Consider the following 6,222-nt stretch of genomic DNA (forward strand, 5'->3'; position numbering starts at 1 on the left):
TTATATGTAGGCCTGTCTTGCAGGTGCATTTGTCAACATCAGACTTTGCACAGCCAGTGATTCCCCAGAAAACACCTGAAAACGTATTGTTTGGTTTTGATATGTAAGGGAAATACCTAATAAAGTGTCCATAAGTTGTTTATTATCCATGACCAATGATGTAGAAAATCAAATTTCAGGTTTAATGGTTGGTATATGCACTTTTAAGAGACTTCTGCAATATTGCAACTTCCTTCTGCTTGCATGGATGGTATATGCATGGACTGAATATGCCAATCTCTTCTTTTAATTGGTATATTAAACTGATCAAGATGCAATTTAGACAAGTTTGGGTCATCTGATTTATCTTTGTGTGTGTGTGTGTGTGTGTGTGTGTACAGTATGTACATTTATATATATATATATATATATATATATATATATAAAAAAAGTGAATCCGTTATGACTCCCAGGGTACAGAAAGATCTAAGAAATTGTTAGTATTTGATTCAATATGCTGTAGCAGAGTAGTTGCGTTTCAGACAGATCACCCCCCCGAATGCACTTTCTTGTGGCACTAGTCACGCTGTGTTGTGTTAAGTTGATCGACCAAGAGTAACTTCATAAGTAAAGTAGATGAAGCCTGAGACATGTGCAGTAATGAGGGCCATTTGGCCCTTTCTCATCCACCTAGTTACTTTAATAACATAAAAGTCATTCTGCTCGCTCCTGCTGGCATTCAGCCATAGCAAAAACCTATGGAAATGAATATCATTATTCACAGAGCCGCCTACCTTCCCATTTGTTTCCATTAGTTCTTAACATATTTCAAAATCAAATTCAATCAGTGGGGGTCTGAGAAAGGGAATGAGGACCTCAGAGACTGCAAAGCAGAAGTAATACAGCCAGACAGCGGCCTCCATTTATAACTTTTGATTTGAGATGAGTCAGGGGTTTCAAAGAAATCGTAAAGAGAATCTTTAAACAGAATGAAGTTTAGTCTAGTCATATGTAAAGTGTACATATTTAATGTTTGGGTAGACACTTTGTGTAGCACATTTTATGTGCTAAAAACAGAGCAGCATTCTAAAAGTGTGACCATGTCTTGTTTTTGGTTCATTTAGATGTCTTTGATTTGTTCTGCTTTCATATATCAGTCAAACCGCACAAGAGTTCACTTGAAAGCAGACAGAGTCTCTCTAAAAAGGTGTGTCTTGGTTAATCTATTTGGTGTGCACCAAGGTTGGGATGGCAGTGTTCATACTTATTAAAATAAACCGCACTAAAGGAGCAATCACTACAGAGTTTGTTCTAATTGAACCAATCCTGCCCTAAAATATTTTTTATATCCTTTATTTTTTTTTATATTTGTACAATTTATTTATGTTTTATAGTATTATTGGTACATAATTAACCATTGAATTGACCAAATGCATTTGTATTTCAGAAGGGCATTGCAAAAGCACAAAAAAACAGTCAGTACTGTCAATGTTGTTATATTTGGCCCACATTATACACAGCATGTTATTAAAGTTCTCAGACTGCCAACTTTCTACATCGGCAGACTTTTTGTTTTTATGTGAACTGTATGCATATGTGGTTCAAACTAGTGTAAACTATTTCAGTTTCTATAAATAGCTTGTTTTTTCCACATTATTGTATGATTTGCCCTCTGAGATTTGAGAAAAATATTGCCCCACAATTGAATTCGACAGCGCTTTATTAATCTCACCAGCACAAAAGGCTCCTTTACCATGTGATTAGAGGTTTAACAATGCAACGCTTCTCCTGGTCTTTGTGTTGTGGTATTGAGTTTTAAGACGCTGTCACAGAGGCACCATGGTTCCTTTACAGAGCCTCTGTCATATTCTCTCAAAACCTTGTATTTGTTGCCATCCTTCTGTGCAACATATTGGAGTCTGTCATTTTTAATTTTTCATCTGACACAGTCAGGTTTTGACATTGCTTTGGGTCGCCCCATCTGTTGTGCAAATACTCTTTGTCAGTCTAAATAATGTCACCAAATGGCTTGTCGTGTTTCTCTTCTGTATTTCATCTCATCATGTACTTCATTATACCTTACTGATGGCAACAGATGTGATATATGTGATATATAATCTGCGTGAGAGTGTGTGGGTGTATCTCCAAATCTGTCTATCTATCTAGGCTATCTGTACGTCTTTCTGTCAGTGTATTTGTTTCATTTTTGTTTCCTTGTTTCCTTTTTTTCCTCAGATGCTCAGTTTTCAAACTGCAAATTCAGAGTATGAATGCATGTCATCATAGCTTGAAAGTCTTCTTGAAAATCTCACCCATCCACAATAATTCAATCAGTCACCAGATAAGTGGCAAAGAAAAGCAGTGCGGGTCAAATTAATCAGCTGAAGTAAAATACAGGCAGCATTGTGCCTCCATTGCTCAAGATGACGCCTGAAAAACAAGCAGGCAGCCATGATAAAGTGCATTTGATTTGACACTTAATAAGTTGATCAATAGCACAAAGAAAGGCCTGATCGGAGGCTAAAGGATGAGGAAAAGGGGAAACCGATATTGTTGTACCGTTTTTTCTTTGTTCAATCATCACAGCTGGTGATCACAAAAAATGAAGACTGTTTTTTAAGTGTATTATCCTGACTGATTGAAAACAATGGATCGAAGAGATTCAAAAGATTTTTAAAGAATGTGTTTGCCAGTGTGTACGTGTGTGTTGTAGTTGTTCAGCTTTGGCACTGCTCACATTTCCAATATAAATAATGATTATGTTGGATATATATTCCTGTAGGCAAGGCAAGGCAAGTGTATTTATATAGCACATTTCATACACAATGGTAATTCAAAGTGCTTTACATAAAAGAAAAGAAAAAAATAATCCACCTTTATTTTTAAGAGTGTAACATACTTAAAAAAAGATAAATGGCTATTTAAACTTTTTTTCTTAGTTTAAATTAAACTAATTTAAATGTAAATTTAATGAAGGGAAAATGTATACAGCCAATTAAGGGGAAATGTATTCATTGCTGTTTTTAAACATGCAGACAAGACACATGTGTCTTAAACAAACATACAATAATTTAATAGTTTTAAACATTGTTTATTTGATTTTGTGCAACAAATCATTGCAAAACTTAAAAAAAAAAAATTAAAGCACATTATGGCATAGTTCTAAACAATTACAGCACAAAAAAAGAAGAAATTTGAAGTGTTTTTATTCTAAATCTGTATATATTTCTTAAAAATCTATAACTTATGATCAGATTCAGATCAGAAGATCAGATTTATTATAGTATTGCAAAACTGTACTGTGATAGTTTGATAAAACATGAAAACAATTTTCCTTGTTTGCAGGAATGCTGTCATCATTTCTTATGGACTGGTTTTACGATAGTTTCTCAAATGCATGGTGAAGTTGCTGGGAAGTCCTTGTCTCATAAATTCTTCCTGGAGCTGAAACATGATTTTTCTGTTTGTGAGATATTTCTGAGTGATATTCATTATTTACTTTTATGATTGTTTCAAATTATGACATTTTCCTTACCTGTATAATCACCAGCTCTTCAATCTGAGACTGTGATAAATATTCTACACTTGTAAGTTTCACTCTCAGTCCCATCACTGATCAGTAAAAAAAACAAAAAACTGGTCAGTACTTGGAATTTTGGAATTATAATTAACACAACAGAAAATATCACGATATCTATACAAACCTACCATACTTATCTGAAATAGTGGGTCAGTTTGATGATCATCATGTCCACCAGAAAGTGAACAGAAGACAGAGCATAAAAGTTATTGACCATATTAAATTAAATTAAAATTAAATATACTGTATTATATATTTTACTCTTTGCTTGCTTTGTGTGTAACATTATATTTATTTATTTCATTACAGAAGGTATATTAGCTCACCACTGTAACAGAAGAAAGGCAAACTGGCAAAGCAGCTCTCATCTGTCCACTGGCCAAAGTATTGTAAAGACACAGCTGTGCAGTGTTGAGATCCCCGCTGTCCTGGGACATTTGCACCATTATCTGGTTGTGCAGCAACTTGAGTCCATGGAAGCCAATATGTGAAGAAAGAGTTGCTCTGATCTGACCACAGTCTGTTTCTGTGCAGACCAATCCATACATTATAAAATACATATGTATAATTATTATAATGGTTATTTCCATATGTGACATTCAGTATCTTTTGATGTTCTGTCTCATTCCTCACACTGGCCAGGTCTGTGTATTTCTCTCTGCAGTAGCTCTGAGCTCCAGTCCAGGTCCTATGCTCATATATCCAAACATACTTCTGAGAGGAGTTTTCTTTACCTAAGAAACAACATAAATAACTTGTAATATGAACCAGTGTAGCATCAGCTTCTGCTCAGTAGAGAACAGTATCCGATGAATTCTAGGTCATAGACTTTGTTTCCTCCTATTATGGTGCAAAAATCCTACCAATGATATAGTCAAAAAAATTCCTTACATGTGTACACAGCATAAGCATGGACATCTCACATTTCAATTGTCTCTTACATTGTCCAAACACTGTCAGGACTGTAAGTTTTTGCTTTGAAGAATTTTAAAAGCTTGGACACATTACATATAAAAAGGAGAGTTTTATGTAGCTGATGTCTTAGCATCAAATCAAACAAATCTGATATAATAGTCAATGATGGGAGGGATTGATAAAAACAAGGTTTAGAATTTAAATTAAAATGTCTTACCATCATAGCAAACAAATGCATTCAAATTCGTGTCACAGGGTACATCAAACCAGTGTCCATAATAATTCATGTATACACACAGATTACTCCCCCAACCGTTGTCCGGTTCATGATACCAGTTCCTGAAATCCCTCTCTTCTTCCTGATAGAAATCATTGTCTTCCAGTGACCATCTCCAGCTATTCACATCGTCATACAGTCCAATCCAGGCTGAATCATTGTAAGTCCCATTAACTGTGTTAATAAGTCTGTTCATTTCCTCCATGTTATCAATGGTGGCCAGATCAGTGTAATTCTGTCTGCAGTATCTCTGAGCTTCAGTCCAGGTCTTAGACTCATTCACAAAGTGATACTGACGGGATGATGCTAATGCTGTGATTGGGCAGAAAAAAATGGAAAGATAAGAATGTAAATGTATGTGCTAATCTTGCATCTTAAAGATTTCTGATCTGGGAGTAATGGATGAACAGTTTGTAAACAAAACAATTGGAATACAAACACGTTACATGTTTTTTCTTCATATATATATATGAAGAGTTTGGTTCCAAAACGCAATATATCCATTTTGATTAATTTGAGTAAAAATGTGTTTTCTTTACCAAGAAAGTGGCAAGATGAAAACCACAATTTTTTGTTTCAAACTTTCACATAGCATCTTTAGGTTATAATAACATTAAAAATTCAAATCCAGATTTTGATTGTGAAAGATTTATTATAAAATTTTATAATTTTTTTCCAAAATGCAATAAATCCATTGAATCAATGTAAAAGTAATTTTTCATATTGAAACTGTTGAAAATACACAACATAGTAAGTTGATTCACATATGACAAACTCTGAACTTGGACAATACTAATCTTATATGCAGGCACTGGACTAAAAATACATTCAATCAGTCATCGCTCCGAAAATTAATTCAACGGGTCATCTTGTTAATGCTAAAAATGTATTACAACAATAAAATAAAATTTCATCATGAACATACATGAACAACAATATCACATTAAATCACAGAAATTCCAAAATGACATATCCCTTACATTCAACTTCCAAAAGTGCATTCATCTTTGCCATGTTACACTCATAGTGCTATGAATGATTACATTCATTCACTAGTGCTATATGCTGTATTAACAAAAACATTAAGGGCATAAATAAAAACACTTACCCTGACAAGCTACACAATATCATGTTCATAATCGAATGCGACTCATCTGCGATTATGAACGCGATATTGCAGTGACCTACGGCTCTGTGTATTAAATGCCGCTCCATCTGAAAGTACGTGATGGAGATTTACTACTAATCACAGAACCGGCTTTATTGACGAGATGCGCAGTCCTAAATTTGTTTGTTGATCAAAGTACAAAGTAGATGAGGAAAACATGACAGAACAACTCAGCGGATATCGCATTTTGCGTCAAATTAAAAATAGACTTTACAATACCGACCAGATACAATACTGATTTTTTTTAATGGTGTTTATCGCGTTTTGGAACCAAACTCTTCATATATATATATATATATATAT

General features: G+C 34.2%; 1 pseudogene; it reads right to left on the minus strand.

Moving 5' to 3' along the window:
- Positions 1–3,342: 3,342 nt before the first annotated feature.
- The window catches only part of LOC107548766 (C-type mannose receptor 2-like), a 6,010-nt pseudogene continuing 3,130 nt past the window's right edge, over positions 3,343–6,222 (minus strand).

The sequence above is a fragment of the Sinocyclocheilus grahami genome, unplaced genomic scaffold (genome assembly GCF_001515645.1).
Source record: "Sinocyclocheilus grahami isolate Dianchi unplaced genomic scaffold, SAMN03320097.WGS_v1.1 scaffold355.1, whole genome shotgun sequence".
Lineage (NCBI taxonomy): Eukaryota > Metazoa > Chordata > Actinopteri > Cypriniformes > Cyprinidae > Sinocyclocheilus > Sinocyclocheilus grahami.